General features: G+C 36.6%; 1 pseudogene; it reads right to left on the bottom strand.

Annotated features, from left to right (window-relative positions):
- Window positions 1-2658: 2658 nt before the first annotated feature.
- Window positions 2659-19546, bottom strand: part of LOC128567372 (60S ribosomal protein L5-like) — a 30065-nt pseudogene continuing 13177 nt past the window's right edge.

Raw genomic sequence — 19546 nt, 5'->3', positions numbered from 1 at the left:
TAAATAAATAAAATAAAATGTCAGAGCAAAGCAGAGGTATAAGAAGGAGAATGAGAAATTCTGGCAGGAACAAGTATGAGGCTTAGGAGTCAAAGGAAGAAAGATGTTCCAAGAAAAATTATCAGTAGTAGTGAACTAGTAAATGTGGGAGATAGGTAAGTGAAGTACACAGGATTAGTTTTGGCAGGGTACCAGGAGCAAAAGGCTGACAGCAATGTGTTTAAGAGACTCTTTTCACTCACAGACCAGCAATCATTCCACTAAACCCCCTTCCTAAGCAGAAGATAGCATCTCATTTGCTGTGGAGTCATCTTTTGCCTCTTTAGGTAGTTCTAGAGAAAAAGAGCTAAGCGGCTCTTTTCTACTTCAAGTGCATATGTTTCTCTCATGATTGTCCAGATGTTTGATTTATTTTCTACAAGCTGGAGCATCATCAGACTACATGCTCTGCTCTGCAAACACAGCTGTGTGAATCTGATCACTGATGAGAGATTCACTCCCACACAGGCATTGCCAAGTGGCACCTCCCGGTCCTGGCCAGGATGGCCAATCTATAGTGAATAGAACAAGGAAAGCAAATAATATTTATCTCTGGCAGGGTGAAGTAAAATGTGGATATTTTTGAATAACTCCACAGACTAAAAAATAAAAATTCCGATTACTTTCTGACATACACAAAAATGGATGGAGACAGGACAGAGGCAGAACGGATCACCCTGCACACACTACCTGTCTTTCTCCTGGAAGAACGATGGCTATTCTTCATTATAGTAATTTCCTGTCTTAAAATTTAACAAAAAGTCTTTATGAACTGTCTGATTCTTCCTTTTCCATAAAACATTTCAAGTAGCTTTAGAAACATGACTATCCTGTGAGGAAAAATATTCATAAAATAATCTGGACCAGATAAAATATCAAATAAGAAGACAAAACTGGGGTAATAAAAGGAATTATATTGCTATTATTGGCATCCCTAAATACTTCCTCAGGTTTCCTGATGTCTAGCATAGTGAGACTGTATTAGTCTGCTCCATCAAAACGCCACTGACTGGGTGGCTTAAACAACAGAAATTGATTTTCTCGCAGTTGTAGAAACTAGGTGTTCGAGATCAAGGTGTCAGGTTGGTTTCTGGGGAGGTCTCTCTTCTGGGCTGGCAGACAGCTGCGCTGTTCTGCTGTCCCCAGGTGCTTCTCTAGACACTCACATTTCTAGCGTCTCCTATCGGAGCAGGACCCTTTCCTTATGACCTCAAATAACCTTAAATGTTGTTTCTCCAATATACTCAACATTTTTGGTGTTAGGCTTTCATAGGATACTGTGGGTTGGGATAGGGGGATACAACTCAGAGGGGGAATAATTTCTGGGGTCTCCATGTTGCTAAATGAGGGAAATCAAGAAGAAAATAAGCTTGGCATCACCTAATTGTAAATACTTAGAAGGATAATGGAGGCTCTAACCCGAATGAATATTTATTTCACCTCCAAGTGAAACTTGGATGCTTTTATTAAGCGAAAATTCTGGAACCCTAGATAAATATTTAACAGTCCCCAAATTCTTCTCCATAGATTCATCTTGACAGACAAAAAAAATGTACTTTTTAAATGGCTAGTATGTATTTTGATGCTTGCAAAGGTATATATGTAACTTACGTGTGCATTCTAAAGCAGACTCATAATCTAAGCATCCACGAAGCCACCACTCACCCTGTTAGCTACAATGCTTTTTTTTTTTTTTGCAGTTTTTGGCCAGGGCTGGGTTTGAACCCACCCCCTCAAGCATATGGGGCCAGTGCCCTACTCCTTTGAACCACAGGCGCTGCCCTTTTTTATTTTATTTTTCTTTTTATTTATTTATTTATTTATTTTTTGCTACAACGTTAACCATGCCATTGGATTAGCCAGTGTGATCTGGCGTTATCCTGTACATGCCCACAAGAGACGAGTTCTTTTGTGTTTCAAACAAGAGTGCTCTGAATGGTCTTCCACATGTCTCCACCTGCACCTGGGTTTATACCCAGGAGGGGAATTAAAGGGTGTCATAAAGGATGTTCAGATCTAGTTTTGTGAAATAATGCTGAATTGTTACTCAAAGAATTCGTATCAACTTAAACTCCCACCTGCAGGATATAAAATTTTTCATTGCTTTACATTCTCAATAACACTTCAAATTTTCTAGCTTTTTAATTTTAAATATATATCATTGTGATCTTAATGTTTCTGTTTACTCATGAGTTTGAGTACTTTTGCAAATATTTATTGTTTTGCGTGTTTTCTCCTCTGTAGAATGTTTGCTCCTATATTTTGCTTATTCTTTTATGTCTTTCTATAGCTCCTATGAACGCATATTTTCATATATGCACATATTACATTTACAGTCATTTATATGTGTATGCGTCTCTCATATATATTGTAGCATTTTTTCCAGGTTGGCTTCTCTAATTCATTTCTATATGATGCCAGTAATTTCTCCCAATTCATGGGTATTTCTGTTTTGTTTTTTTTCACTTTCTTACAGTATACTATGTAATTGATAAGAAACATTTTTTAATTTTAATGAAGTCAAGTGTATAATAATTTTTTTCTTTTTTGCTTAATGAATATGTTTACTGTTTTTAATCTGAAAACCCTCATATAAAATTTGGTTTAGCTTTCAGCAACTCACTCCTGAGCTCTAAGGAAGCTTGCCTTCTTTTGAGCTACCCATTCTTTCTTCTGGGCCTGACAATTTGGGACAGTTCTATCTCTTCTTTTTAACTTCTTTCTTGGGCTTCTTCTCATAGACTGGGTTACCTTGTATAGCAGCATGAGCTTTCTTATATATCTCTATGTCTGGAGTGACGTTGTTCTTTATGCATTGAGAGAACTGGTTTTTTGTAAGCATTCTTCCATTAGGCAATGCATATAATCTGCAACGTTCTGACCTATGATAAGCTTCTGAGGTACCTCAGCATTAAATTCCTTGCTTTCAGAATCATAACCAGGGAATTGTTTGTTACTGTGAGGGACAGACAAGCCTTCATCCACAGCTCCCTTCAGGGCCCCACAAACTTTATTGCCAGTGGTGGGCCTGACAGGGCCTCCATCCAAATTGCATGTAAAAGCACCAGGCTGGCCACCGATGCTTTCCACATTGTATTTATTGCCAATTGCCTCCACTTGGCCTTCATAGATCTTGTCCATGCCAAACCTATTGAGAAACGTGGGCTAGCAGCAGCCCAGTACGATGCACTGCAGCATAATTTATCAGACCAATCTTCACACCATATTTTGGTAGTTCGTGTGCATAAACTGCTCAGACTATCAGATCCCCTTCTATACAGGCATAAGCAACAGGATAAGAATAAGTACAACACACTCAAATACACAATGATAGTTTGTGTGACTAACAGAGACATCATTTGTCAGATTGATAATCATCTGTTTTGTATTCCTATATTATCTTCTGAAAGCCTTAAGTTTATGACTTGTACTTTAAACTCAAATTGGACTTGCTTTTATTGTATAGCAGATTTCTAATGGTAGCATTATTAATATTTGGGGCTAGATAATTCTTTGTTGGTGGAGGTTGTCCTGGGTATTGTAGGATATTATGGAGTACCTCTACCCTCTATCCACTCAATACAAGTAGTAATGCACCCACAATTGTGACAACCAAAAATGTCCTGAGACATTGACAGATGTCCCCTGGGTGAAAAAGTTACCCTATGTTGAGAACTACTGGTATGTAGTATGAGGAAAGCTTCATTTTTTACAAAAAAAAAAAAAAAAAAAAAAAAAATTACCCCAGTATCGTTTATTGAATAAACATCGTCTCCAATGGTGATTTTCACTGTCCCTTTGTCACATTCAAAGCATCAATACAGAGGGTCTATTTCTCATTTCTCTGTTTTATTATACAAGTCAATTATCTATCATTCTTCTAAAAGTTACAAGTTTGACTACTGTAGCTTTACACAATCTTGTTATATATCACGGCAAGAACCTCTACTTTATTCATTTTCTTTAGAAGCATCTTGTATGTAATTGGATTTTTGCAATTCTAAATACTCTGAAATAAGCTTGTCAAGTTCTATAAAAGATTTTGAAATATTTGACTAGAAGTGTATTAAATATACAGATCAATTTGGAGATTTTTCATCTTTAAATTATTGAGTCTTCCTGTTTATTTATTACAAGCATCAATTCTGGAGGAAGTATGTGTAGGTTCAAGTTCCATTGCTACCCTTTATTAAACATTAGCCCTTCAACAAGTTATTTGAACTCTCAGTGACACAATTTTCTCATCTCTAACTACAGTGGGTTGCTGCTTAGTTTGCAGTATGAAATGAAACTATAGATAAAGTATCTAGAACAATTTCTAAAACAAAAGAACTATTCAGTTAGCAGTAGCTATTTTAAGTTGTAGATGCCCTTCCATAGGATGGTCCTCCAAAGTTTGAAAACTATTTCTTAGACTTATTCCAAAATGTAGTCTCTTTGTTTAGTTTTGTCTTCTGTGAATAGTATATAGACATGCAATAACTTTTTGCAAATTGAACCTATATCCAGCTATCTTACTTCTTATTAATTCTTATAATTTGTTTTTTAATTTATTTGCTTTTTACAATCATGTAAACTATAATTTATGAGTTTTGTTTCTCCTTGTCTAATCTTTACACTTTTTAGTGATTTCTTTTGTATTTTGTTCTTATAGAATGTATAGGCTAATGCTGAATACAAATGGTACAGTAAATTATAAATGTCTTACCGTAAAAAATAGTAAGTGAGGTGATGGTTATACTAATCAGTTTGATTTAAGCTTTCCACATAGTATATGAGATCATCACATTGTGCCCCATACATGTATGCAGTTATGATTTAATAAAAAATTAAATTTAAAAAAGGCATATTTTCCTCTGAATTGAAAGCATAAAAGTCTTATTTTGCCCTATGTGTTGCTTAATTTTATGTGTCAACTTGGCTGGGCTGTAGTGTTCAGCTGCTTGACCAAACATCAGTCTATATGTTGCTGAAAGGTATTATTAGGTATAATTAACACTTAAATCAGTAGACTTTGGGTAAAGCAGATTACCCTGCATAGTTGAGGCAGGTCTCATCGGATCAGTTGAAGGCCTTAAAAGAAAAAAAACTGACATCTCCCAAAGGGAAAGGAATTCTGCCTGCAGTTTCTTTGTGCTGGGACACAGTCTTTTATTCTGACTCAACTCCCCAAAGTGCCCAATCTTGCTTGTCCTCCATTTACAGCATTGGGTCTCCACAGGTAATTATATCTCCATCAAAATGCATGGAATAGATAAAGGATCTTAAAACATACTCAAACTTCTCACTTTGCAGTGAATTATATGAAAAACAGTTCTTGACAGGCTGGGGAAAATTCCTATTTTACTGTCAAGGGAGCTAAAGAATAGTTTATTTGAAATTGAAAAAAGAAAAGAAAAAAGAAAAATGGCCAGTACACTTTTTCCAGTACACTTTTTTGATAAAGTTTTGCAAACTTTTGACTGAAAAGAAAGATGAGAAGTCTTGAACATACTAATATATTTTTCTGGTCTTAAACAAAACTATTATAGTAAAAACCCTAACCCTAATTATGCTTCTGACAAAGGTTTGATAACCAGAATCCATGTTAGGCCCTAAACCAGGGAACTGCTTCGGTGTACGAAAGAAGCAAATACATTTTAAAAGATTACCTAAAGTGGAGGCAGAGCATGATGGCGGTCAGGGACAATAGCTCAGCTCTTCTGGAACAACAGGTCAGAGCGAGGGGGCTAGACCATTCCCGTGTGGAATATTGGTGGGGAGTGGTAGTTCGGGGTGTGCAGTGAGGTGGTGGTTTGCTGGACTTGGAGTATAATCCGCAACTGCAGGGACTGGGGAAAAGATTCTGCCCCACAGCTGCAGCGGCTGTGGGCAGCCGCACTGCCAACCAACCCCACCAGGGAGGATTACAGTTCCTGGTTTGTAAAGAAAGGAGGTATTGTGTGGAAAATTAGTGACGTGTGGCCTCCTGAGGGGAGTTAGGTGACCAGAGTGGGGTGCCGTCTGGTCCGGCACCAATGGGGATAGGCAGCGGGAGAGGCACTCAGCTGGGAAAGATCCTGGATAGGAAGAGGCCGTTGTTTTGGAATTTGGGAGATGGCGGTCACCACAGGCACCTTTCTGGGCTGGCCAGGTGCAGCTAGTTGAGTCTCACCTGAAGACAGTCGTCCTACACTCAGAACTGGCCCTGGACATCCCTCACTTCACGGGAACTATTGCAGGGAGAATTTGGGAAACCTCCCTGTGAAGATTTTTTGAGATGGGTGGAATGGGCAGTTCAGCAGGGTCCCCAGGGACTCAACCACAAAACTCTTCTGTGAGAAGTCAAGGTAAGTCAGAACAGAGTGGAGCCATGGAAGTGATCAAAAGGTAAGAGCCCCATGTGAAAACGTCACCGATGACATGCTTCTTCCCCACAAGTGATCAAGTGGATGATGCAAGGCTGACTCAACAGGAGTCTGTTCAAGGACAGCAGCAATAATGAGGGTGGATGGGTGAAATGAGCAACAGTCTTAGCCTTCAAAAGGCAGCAGACATCAACTGTGAAAAATACAAGAGAGAGCAGGAAGGCAGAGAATAGTGTACACTAGAGACGGTTATGTGGGATGACAAGGTCCTTCATTGCAAAGGGATATGTTGTATCTTTCCAGCTTTTGTTGTCCCTGTAGGTGTACAGATAATATTAGCTGACCAGGAAAGAAGGTAAAATATTGACCAGAATGGGAAATGAGAGCATTTCTCTGCTGGCTTTGCCTGGAATGTGCTCCCCTAGCATTGCATGGATGACTCCTTATCTTCTGCTCGGTGCTTTTGGGATGTCCATTATTTTATTCATTTATTTACTTATCATCTTTTTAACTTTTTTTAAATTACAAACACAAATTCAATATATTAAAAAAAAGAAGTGATCAAGGAATACTGTAGCATCTCAGGATACAAAATCAATACTCACAAATCAGTAGCTTTTATATATACCAATAATAGTCAAGCCCAAAAAACAGTCAAGGACTCTATTTCCTTTACATTTGTGCCAAAGATGAAATTTTTGGGAATTTACCTAGCAAAGGATGCAAAAGAGATCTCTATAAAGAGAATTATGAAACTCTGAGAAAAGAAATAGCTGAAGATGTTAACAAATGGAAAAACATACCATGTTCATGGCTGGGAAGAATCAACATTGTTAAAATTTCCATATTACCTAAAGCAATTTACAAATTTAATGCAATCTCTATCAAAGCACCACCATCATACTTTAAAGATCTGGAAAAAATAGTACTTTGTTTTATATGGAACCAGAAAAAACCTTGAATAGTGAAGACATTACTCAGAAATAAAAACAAATCAGGAGGAATCACACTACCAGACTTCAAACTATATTATAAATCTATAGTGATCAAAACAGCATGGTACTGGCACAAAAACAGAGAGGTAGATGTATAGAACAGAATTGAGAACCAAGAAATAACCCAGATACTTATCATCATTTGATCTTTGATAAGCCCATCAAAAATATAAATTGGTGGAAAGATTCCCTTTTAATAAATGGTACTGGGAGAATTGGCTGATGACTTGTAGAAGACTGAAACTGGACCCACACCTTTCATCATTAACAAAAATTGACTCTCACCAGATAAAAGATTGAAACTTATGATATAAAACTATAAAGATCCTTGGAGAGAGTGAAGGAGAAACACTTGAAGAAATTAGACTGGGAGAATACTTTATGAGGAGAACCCCCCAAGCAATTGAAGCAAAAATACATTACTAGCATATAATCAAACTAAAAAGCTTCTGCACAGCCAAGAACACAGTAAGTAAAGCAAGCAGACAGCCCTCAGAATGGGAGAGGATATTTGCAGGTTATGCTTCTGGCAAAGGTTTGATAACCAGAATCCACAGAGGACTCAGACTTATGAATAAAAAGAATAAGTAATCCCATTTCATTGTGGGCAAGAGACTTGAACATAAGCTTCTCTGAAGATAGGCACATGGCCTACAGACACATGAAAAAAATGTTCATCATCTTTAATCATCAGAGAAATGCAAATAAAAACCACTTTGAGATATCATCTAACTCCTGTAAAAGTGGCTCACATAACAGAATCCCAAAACTACATTGATGTGGACATGGAGAAAAGGAAACACTTCTGCACTGCTGGTGGGAGTGCAAGCTAATACGTCCCTTTTGGAAAGAAGTATGGAGAATACTCAGAGATCTAAAAGTAGACCTGCCATTTGATCCTGCAATTCCTCTACTAGGTGTATATCTAAAAGACCAAAAATCACTTTATAACAAAGATATTTGTACCAGATTGTTCATTGCAGCTCAATTCATAATAGCCAAGTCATGGAAGAAGCCCAAGTGCCCATCCACCCATGAATGGATTAATAAATTGTGGTACATATATACCATGGAATATTATGCAGCCTTAAAAAAGATGGAAAATTTACCTCTTTTTTGTTTATATGGATGGAGGTGGAACATATCCTACTTAGTAAAGTATCTCAAGAATGGAATAAAAATATCCAATGTACTCAGTACTATTATGAAACCAATTTACAATCACTCCCATTTTCATATGAAGAATAGATCACAACTATGGCCCAAGATGAAGGAGGGAGGAGGGGGGTTGGGAGAGGAGGAGGGAGGTCAGATCGAGGAAAGGTAAATGGTGGGATCACACCTATGGTGCATAATGCAAGGGTACATGGCGGATCTATTAAGTGTAGAGTATAAATGCCTTAACACAATAATTAAATGTGATGTAAACACAATAATTAACCAGTGTGATGTAAACGCTCCTAATTCTATATAGAATCAGCACATTGTGCCCTATATGCATTAATGTATACATGAAAAATAAAAGATTACCTAAAACTAATTTTAATTATAAGAAAATGTTTCCATATTGACCAATTTAAATAAAAGATGAGGATGAAGGGAAAATTTTTATAAATGTGATAGCACAATGTGAAAAAGTGGAAATATTTAGGAAATTATTATTTCCTGTTTCTATTATCCATGATATAGTCTTCACACTTTTTACCTGTCAGGGATCTTGCCACACTGTGTATTCAGGAAGTAAATCAGTAATAATAAGAGTACTGTTGTCTTCTACAAAATTGCAACCACAACAGTACACAGATCCACAGTAAACACCAGCCTCAGCCAGAGCTACAGTTGTAGTGATGTCTCTGAAAGCTTCACCCCCACTGCTACCACTGTAGATGCATCCCCTAACGGGGCTCACACAAGAGGAGCCATATATGGTAATAGGATTTGGAGAATCAGGGACAGCTTTTCTGAATTCACACGTCACCACCTCCATAAGAGTCCATTTGCTCTCCTAATTCTACACAATAATTTATACAAAAGCATTCATCACCTCGCCCTCTTATTTGATGGGACTTTTGTAATTGCTCAATTGGTTTATTTTAATTTTCAGTGAAGTATTTCTACATGCCAGTTCCAGATATTTAATGAACAGTGAACCTCTGTCCTCAATGTCTTTGTTTTCACTTAAAGGTATCATGACACTCATAAGAAAGCTGAGGGTGATCTTGCTCTCTAATTATATACTTGATTTTTCATTTAATGTGTATTTGGATATTTTTCCCATAACTAAAAACCTTGTTCAACTCTTTCTCTTGAAATAACTCATGTTCTAAAACTTTTCGCAACTAACTTTGTTTTTTTGGGGGGTGGGTGGGTGGGTGTCTTTTATTTTCCTAGAAAACCTGTAATTAATTTTTTATTGTAGTTAGAAAAAAAATGTGATCTACTATCTCCATAAATTTTTATGTGCACAAGACAATATTGTTAATTATAGCACCATGTGTACAACAGACCTCTAGAACTTATTTTTCTTAAGTTAACATTTCAAATGAAATGTTATGCTGTTATATGCCAACTCCCCATTTCCTCCCCTCCCAGCCCTTGGCAACTACCATTCTACCCTGTGCCTCAGTGAGCTGGACTGGTTTAGACATTTCATGTAAGTAGACTCTCGGTGAGCTGGACTTGTTTGGATATCTCCTGTAAGTAGACTCTCTGTCCACCTTACTTCATTTAGCACAATGTCTTCCAGGTACATTCGTGTTGCTGTATATGGCAGAGTTTTCCTGTTTGAAGGCTGAATAATACTCCATTGTACACACACACCAAATTTCCTTTATTCATTGATCAGCCAGTGGACATTTAGGTTTCCATCTCTTGGTTATTTTGAACAATTCTGTAATAAACACAGCAATACATATCTCTTTTTAAGATACTTATCTTAAATCTTTGAAATATATACCCGAAAATGTGATTGCTGGATCATATGATAGCTTTATTTTTGCGGGTTTTTTTTTTAAGTTACATCAGGTTTTATATTGTTTGTGTTTTCACAAATATATAACATTTATCAACCACTAAACATCATAGAGAATAGTTTCACTGCCCTACAAATCCTCTGTGCTTCATGTATTCATTCCTTCCTTCTCCCCTTCTTTGGAAACAACTGTTCTTTTTACTGTCTCCACAGTTTTGTTTGTTCTACATCACCATATAGTTGGAATCATGTGGTGTATAGTATTTTCAGATTGGCTGCTTCACTTAGTAATATGCTTTTACGTTTTCTCCATGTCTTTTTGTGGCTTGATAGCTCATTCCTTTTTTGGTGTTAAATAACACTTCATTGTCTGAAGGTACTAGAGTTTACTTATCAATATCCCTACTAAAGGCATCTTGGTCACTTCCAAGTTTTGACAATTATGAATAAAGCTGCAATAAACATTTGCATTGGGATGCAAATTTTTGTGTGGGCATAAATATTCACCTCCTCTAGTAAATGACAAAGGATGTGATTTTTGGATAAGATAGTATGTTTAATTTTACAAGAAATCACCAAATTATCTTTCAAAGTGATTGCACCCTCTGGCATTCTCACCAGCCATAAATGAGAGTTCCAGTTGCTCCATATGTTCCTGTCAGCATTTGGCATTGTCAATACCTTGAATTTTGGCCTTTCTAGTAGCTTTGTAATATTAATAGTCCCTTAGTATTGTTTTAAGTTATAGTCCTCTAATCAAGCATTACATTGAGCATCTTTTCATGTCCTTCCTTGCCATCTATATGTGTATTTTGATGAAGTGTCGGTTCAGGACTTTTGTCTACTTTTTCATCAAGTCATTCATTTATTATCATTGAGCTTTAACAGTCCTTTATCAGATATCAGTCATCATAATTGTTTTTCTCCCAGTCTCTGCTTTATCGTCTCATTATTTGACATCTACTAATTTTGAAATTTAATTGACACTCTGTGTTTCCAAACATACACAATTTTTGTGCTCTGGGTTGTTTTAACACAATTTCTATTTCACTTCCTTGGAAACCATTTGCTTCTTCCTTTTAAAATCATACAAATCTCACACTCTTACTGAGAATATCACTAAGTGGCAGTGAAGAGCAAAACCACATTAAATATTCTAAACAAAACATAAAGGAAATAAAGAGGGAGGAAACAGAAGGAACTTCTATTCATACTGATTACACAATCATGAACTTGAGAAAATTTAAGAGGAAGAAGACTGATTATACTTCCTATGGCAAACACATCATATTTCCATATGGTAAATGTGTGCCTTTTACACTTTTGAAGTATAAATATGGCACAGGATATTTGTTTAATTTCCTCATGTCATGCACAATATCAAGCCAACATTTTTTGTGTTTAATTCCCAATCGAGAATCGAACACAAATTCATATTCTGTGTGTTGGTCAAAGGACACTAGTAATATATTCTCTGCTAACAAGAAATTACTTAATAATATTTGGGAATGATACCTCAAGGGAAAAAGAGCACAGAAATTTACCTCCATCTGAAATATATAAGTGCAAATAGAGAGAAAATTTTTTATTCATTTTTTTACTAAAACGTAGCTGAAGTTGTAGCCATAACTAAATTTGAAAATCTATTTACAATTTCATCTCACTCAAGAGCCTAGGAAATTTTGTGCAATTACAGAAAGTGCCATACACATTATATTCCCCAAGTGTTGTTTTATGGGGAGAAGGGTAGTTTAGCTATAATCAATGCTCTTGTCTTTTGCAAAAATGCTTGGGACTATTGGGGAATGTATTTGTACTGATGAAAATGGATAATGAGTGCCTTAAAATAAAGAATACTCTCAATGGAGCCCAGAGGTTGAATACATACATCGAGGAAAGGAATCTTGGACCATAAGTTCAAAAATGCGACAGAAGGTTTCCATTATTGTAATGACAGAAGGTTTCCATTATTCCATTATTGTAATGACATTATGTCTCTAAGTTCCCATTATTACCATTATATGGGAACAGAATGTAGCCTTTCTTCAGGGGTTCCACCATTTTAGCTATTGCCAACATTTTGTAAAATTACTTTGAACCTCACTTTTTTTGAAGTCTAAAGAAAGAAAGATGCAGCAGCAGCATAATGTCCCATGTAAGACACAAGAATAATTAAATGTACCTGTCAGAGAGATGGAAAATAATTTCTAGCTCTCTCCCCTTCCCTGACGTTCACTGTACATTCTTTGTCTCAGCATTCTTTGTGTTTACTATCTTCAGGACAATTTTCCATCTTCAGAACAATTTTCTCATTGCCTTGTATTCTCCCTTACTATCTCTTTCTTCTTAATTTTTACAATAAAACTTCATTATTACTTTTTACATCATAAGTAATGTATGAACAAATAATTTCAAACAAATAAATCACTACAGAGAAAACCAAAGACCATTTTGACAATGGCTATTAATCAATGTCCCCTCCTTCTCTGGAAAGAAAGTAAACAAATTTACCAATTGCAAAACTTATTCCAAAACTTATTTTTCTTTTCTATGCATTTAGTATATACATAAATAGCTTTAGAAAATACATTAGGAGATGGCATATTTTAACTCCAAATAATATAGTCTGTAAAATTCTCCAAGGAGGTTTTGCTCTTAAAAGTACCTTTGGAAATCTTTACAGCTATACCTCTCATTAAAAAACAAAAACAACAAAGCTCTGCATACAATTACAGAGCATGAATATATCATAGTTTGTCCACCCTCGTATTGTTAAACATTCAGGTTATTTATAATTTGCCATTATTACAAACACTATTACATTGTACCACAAATGTACAACTCATAGTATAGTTTTAGTGTTTTGTACCAAATATATATAGAAATTAATTTGGGGGATCATTGGCCTTGTACATTTCAAAAAACAGATACTAAAAAGAATGTTTTCGGAATCTTAATATGCTCATCACAATGTTTGAGAATATTCATTCACCTACATTTTTACCTGATGTGTGAAAATATTTTAATTTTGATTGGTTAAAGTAGTTTATTAATGTTTTAATTTGCATTTTCCCCATTATTGGTGAACTTGAGTATCTTTTTAATTTTGGTGGGTATTTGCATTTCCCTTTGTTAAATTGCTACTCAAATTCTTTGCTCATTCTTTACTGGGTAGTCTTTTCTTACTATCTTTATGACTATAGACATTATTTATACATTCTTATACATTCTTGATTAATAAATTCCAGTGTTCAAAGACCTGTAGTAAAATAAAGTAAGACCTATTAACTTACCGCATCAAGAGAGAATATAACAGTGCGTGCATGCATGCTTGTGTGTGTGTGTGTGTGTGTGTCTTATGCAGGGGGAGACAGTCTGGAGCACCTCAAAAGATGGGGGAAGGGCAAATGCTATGGAATAAATGTGTTTCCCCAAAATTTATATGTTGAATTCCTAACCCCAACCCCGAATATGATGGTATTGCAACATGAGACCCTTTGAAAAGTGATCAGATAAGAGTGAAGCCCTGATAAATGGGATCAAGCCCCTTATAAAAGAGACCCCCGTAACCTCCCTGGCCCTTTCTGCCATGTGACAACTCAACAGGAAGGTGCTGGCTGTGACTCAGGAGGCCCTAACTAGATGCCACATCTGCTGCCTCCTTGATCTTGGATTTCTCAGCCTCTAGAACTGTGAGAAACAAATGTCTATTTTTTATAATCCACTCAGTCTGCAATAATTTAATAGCAGCCAAAGAAGACTAAGACAACAGGGATTAGGGAATAATATTTGTAAAGTTCTGAGGACTGGCGTTAATCATCAGGTGGTCCAGGCAAGAATTTCTTTGAGTTTGTAAATTAGGATGTTGCTGGAAGATTCAGTGGTTTTTCTTTAGAAGATCTGATCTATGCAGAGTCACTTTTAAACAAATTTGTCTGTGGTCTTATCTTAGATTATTTGCATTTGATCAAATTGATGTTAAAACACTTTGAACTTGATCTCTGATGTACTTGTAACTTAGTCTGGTTGTGGTGTGACTCAGGATTTTTTTTATTATTAAATCATAGCTGTGTACATTAATGCAATCAGATTTTACAAGTTTTAGTTTCTATTTACATGCTCAGTTCTCTCCTAAGAGCCTCACTTCCAGAAGGGTCATTTTACACTCTTAAACATAAAAATTCTTTGTAAATCAAATTGAGTGTATTTTCTCAAAGTTGCTACACTTATTTTAATTTTATAATATTTATTATATTTGTAGCCAAATTATTTTATTTCCCACTTTTAGGATGATCTTTGATTGACCTCTAATTCATAAGATAGTGCTCTAAATTTTCTTTTTGTAAATTAAGATAAAATTCACATAATATAAAATAACCATTTGCAAAGGGTATAGCTAAGTATCATGTTGTGCACTGACAGTGTCATGCACCAACATTTCTATAATCTCATACCCATTACACAGTCAATTCCCAGTTTTTCCTCCCACAAGTTCCATTTTTTTTAAATATTTTACATTTGCTAAATTTTGTTTTTAGAACTTTAATCTACCTGGGAGTACCTGGGTTATTTTTGTTTCTAACATTTCCATTGAATTGAGATGACTACATTTATTATATACTAAATACTTCTCTGTGGTCCAATTTCAGCATGTTCTAGTTCATTCTCTTCAGTTACTTATCAATTCATGCCACAAAATAAAATTCTAATTAATGTATCTTTTTTACATGTCTTACTATCTGGTAATACAAATCTTCTCTTTATGCCTTTTTATTTATTAATTTTATTTTCAAAATGTCTTTGACTGTCAAGGGCAAGAAGTTAAAAAGATGAGGTAGAAAAGACTGACAAGCTGGGAAGAGCTTCCAGTGGTCTCCAGGTACTGAGCAGGAAAACAATGCATTTCAGAATCTGCCAAAATGGAAGCCTTATTAAAATCAAAGCTCTCACCTGACACCCCTAGAAAGCTATGCCTTAGGAAAAGTGGTAAGTCAGGAGTAGACAAAGATTTGCAAACACACAACCCAGGTTAGTCTGTTTATTCCCTGGTTGAAATGAGAGAATGTCCATTTATATGTATAAGCTGTCTGCCAGAAGGCAGAACTAATTATTTCAGCAGAAAGAAACATTACACAGTGTTTTGACAGGTTTTTTTAGTAGATGTTGTCCAGTATTCAAAAAAAAAAAAAAAATTACAATGAATGCAAGAAACAAACTGGGAGAAAATAACAGACAATAGATCAAAACCCACAGGTGACCCAGATATTGTAAATATCAGTTGTGGTCTGTAAAATAATCATGACTACTAGTCTCAAGAAATAGATCAAAGGAATAAGAATTCTGTTAAAGAATTGTAATTTATTTTTAAAATCAAGTGTACACGTCTTAGTTTTCTGTTGCTTATAACAGAATACCTGAAATTGGATAATTGATAAAGAAAAGAAATGTTGTCTTTCAATTATGGAGGCTTAGAAGTCCAAGGTTGAGGGGCACATTTGGTGAGGGCCTTCTTGCTGTGGGGGACTCTCTGCAGAGTCCCAAGGTGGGGTAGGACATCACATGGTGAAGGGGCTGAGCATGATAGCTCATGTCTCTCTTCTTCCTCTTACAAAGCCACCAATCCCACTCCCATTAATGATAACCCATTAATTCATTAATCCAAGAATATATGAATGGATCAATCCATGTATAAGGGCAGAGCATGGCAATAAGGGACAAATGCTATGCCCCAAGACAACAGGAAGGAAGAAAGACCCCAAGGGCCCTTCCTAGATTTTTGAGGCTGGGCCTCTCATCATTAATGGTTCAGGGGGCAGGCCAAGGGTCACTTTTCATGGTCTCACTGCCTAAGGAGGCTACCCCACCTTGGTTCAGCTGGTTCCAGGTGCTGCAGCCCTGAGAGGTACAGCCTGGTACTAATTCTTCAGGCTTGTAGACAGCAAAATAGCCCAGCTGTGTAATAGGCTATACCATCTGGGTTCATTTGATTTTACTCTATGATATTCACACTATGGTGAAATCCCCTAACAATGCATTTCCCAGAATTTTTCACTGTCAAGTGACATGATCTACATAAGAGTGATAGGAAAAAATATACTACTTTTTAATTTTTTTAAATCATGGGCACCCCATAACCAAAAACTCAGTACATGATTTTGAAGGATTCAAGTTTATTCAATGATAATAATAAATGTAGAAAACAAGGAGGATAGTAAAACAGAGATTAGAGATGATCCCTATAATATTATAACAAAATAACACAGGAGAAGATATAACTAGCTACAAACTTAATTCTCTGTAGCTGAGGCTCAGATACACAAAAATTGGCCAATAAATTAATGCTTCCTTTCCTTACACATATTTTTCTTATACTTTATTTTTGTTTTAATGACAATGGTAATGCATTAAATAGTCAAATACCATTATGATAAGTATTAGGTTTATTTTCCCCATTACTCCCTTCCAATCCCACTAATCAATGCAGATACTTTCGGGTTCACTTCCCCATCATTCCTGTGTTTATATAAACTCACACTGACATATGTTGCTTTTACAAAAATTTTATTTCTTCAGAAAACAAAAATAGAATTATGTAAGGGTCTCAAAATTATTAAAATACAGGTATAAATATTTTCAATATAAAAAAATAGCTGGAGCAGTTTCCCTCCCTTAGGGGGACATCTATTAAAGCCAAGTTAGAGCCTAAAAAAAGATTGACTAGAATAGTAAGACTTAGAGAAGGAAGGGTTAAGAGAAAAAAATAGTCACTCAATTTAGGCAAGAGCTAAAGTGAGAAGAGATGAAAAGCAGGGTAGAATGGGTGAGAATTACTAGAGGATTTAGGGAATAACAACCTCTACTTTACTGGGGACTCTTGCTATGGGCCCTATGAATTCAATTCGCTTGAATATTTGGGAAAAAGCAGAGCTAAAGCTTGCATTTTGTTATTTATGTTTTGCTTTGGCTGTGTCAACTACGATGTTTGGACTATTATTCTAGATCCTAAAACCTATGAGTTCAAGATTCACAAAGTTTACATACACATGATGATTAGCTTGCTTTTTTTCAGTTGATAATCTTTTGTTTTACAAGATGTAAAACAGCTCTCCCATATCAAAACAGAATTATAACTCTTTATTTTTAATAGCTATATAATATTGAAAACTACTAATATACCATAGCATTTGCCACCATTTTTCTGGTGACCAATTATATCTGCAAAACGTAAAGTGGATCAGTAATAGCCAGTGCTAGGGAGGGTGTCCCAGAATCAGCACTTTAATACATTGCTGGTGGGACTTTGACATACCACAAAAGTGTTGGAGAGAAAGCTGGCAATATACACTCTACAGAAATAAAAGCACAGTCACTAAGACTATATAAAAGAAAATACATCATTATATTTCTTTCATAATAAATAATTAGTGAACAGGTATTTTTTCTGCTGAATAATTATAGGTTGGAAAGTATTATGTTATATTTAGTTGCTTCTTATTCTGAGAATACATGAAAAAATGCCATATGTTTTGTTCCTGTGATTTATAAGGTCAAGGACGACATCTGTTCCATTTCTACTGTGGACCACTAAGCTCTACCATCAGCACAGGAGGTGGCTTAATTAATATTATTTGAAAATAATGATAATGAAGTGCACAGCAACCTTCCCTTCATCTGCTACAGAGTCCATCTCCTTAACTGTGCAAAGGGAACTAACTATGATACTTTTTGTGCTTCCTCTGAAATGATGCTTAACTACAACTGAGAATGCAAAAGTGAAGTTTACAGCAGATGTTTTGTGTGAACCAAATTCTTTTTCTAATCATCTAAATATTAAAAACCCGTAGATCTTTGTTAGAATTTTTAATTATTTTGTTGTATATTAATTTTATAAGGAAAAGGAAGTAATTTAGTTTTAATGTTCATTGATGTATTTCTTTCCGCGAATTTTGAACTTCTATTCATCCTTTTGCCCTGTGCAGGCCATGTTCTTAGGTACCTCTATATCTTCTAAAATTGATTTCTTGGGACCGCTCTGAGGGGACAAGATGGCTGACTGAAGCCAGCTTTCCACAAAGGCTCCCGTCCAGAAGGAGAGTTAAAGGACAGAAATTTAGCAAGTAACCTGGTAGATTAAACTACACCAAGAGAGAAGGTTGAAGAACGCACATCAACCCTACTGAGGTGAACTGTGACCCCAAAGACACAAACAAAAGGTACAAAATCCATCACCAAGCATCCCCCATGAGAACAACTCGGACTGCCCCACAAACAAATGAGCAAGGTTCAAAGGTCCTCCCACTACACTCCAAGGGAGAGACCCCTAAAAACTGGACCTATTTCCCCTACTATGGTGCCATGGCATTCTCCTCCCAGGCATACAACTGTATAAAACTGTATATATTCTCTACCTGCAATTCTGAGCTCCCAGCACTCTCCTCCACTCTCACTCTGAGGTCTGCCTGCCTATCACCCAGGAGTCCAGATTCTTGGGTGATTTCTTGAGGGGTTTGGACAGGGCCTGGACTAATGCTGGTCAGTGCTGATTCTGTGGCACAGGAGTCAGGAGAGGACAGTCGGCTGAGAAGAAACCACACCGGAACGGCAGTGCCCAGAAGCTCAGAGCAGCAGCCGTTTTTGACAACAATAGGGCTCACCCCCAGATATTCCAAAGTCACACCCCCCGTCTCTCTGGGAAACCACAGGAGGCCAGGCATCTTCTCAGGTGGCAAACACTGTGGAACAGATCTGGGATGGAAATGCAGGCACTGTGAGTAAAGTGTTCGCCTGAGACGGTACAGGCCTGGTTGGAGTGTGGGGACTAGAAAACACACATGCAGAGCCAGGAGATTCCCAGGGCAGGGCTGACCCAGAGGACAGCTTTACTGACCCTAGGATGCACCTGGCCCTCAGGGGATCATCAGCCTATATACAAAGGAAGGCAGGAAGCTAGAACTGACAGCTAACAGTGCTGCGAATACAAACCTGCAGGAGCAAACACAGGGCCTGAGGCACAGGTTCTGGGAGCTCAAAACAGCTTCTCTTCTGCAGGGGAATTTAGCAGGGACAGAAACAAATTCCTGCAAAGTTGCTATGTTCTGTCAGTAACATCAATCAGGGGTGGGGCTGGAACTGAGTGAACACCCCCCCAGCCTCCATCAAGTGCCCAAGGTTATCAGGCCTCACCACCTCCTGAT

The sequence above is a fragment of the Nycticebus coucang genome, chromosome 16 (genome assembly GCF_027406575.1).
Source record: "Nycticebus coucang isolate mNycCou1 chromosome 16, mNycCou1.pri, whole genome shotgun sequence".
In the NCBI taxonomy this organism is placed as follows: Eukaryota; Metazoa; Chordata; class Mammalia; order Primates; family Lorisidae; genus Nycticebus; species Nycticebus coucang.
Note: the sequence above shows the minus strand (reverse complement) of the source record. Positions and strands in the feature narration are given on the sequence as shown.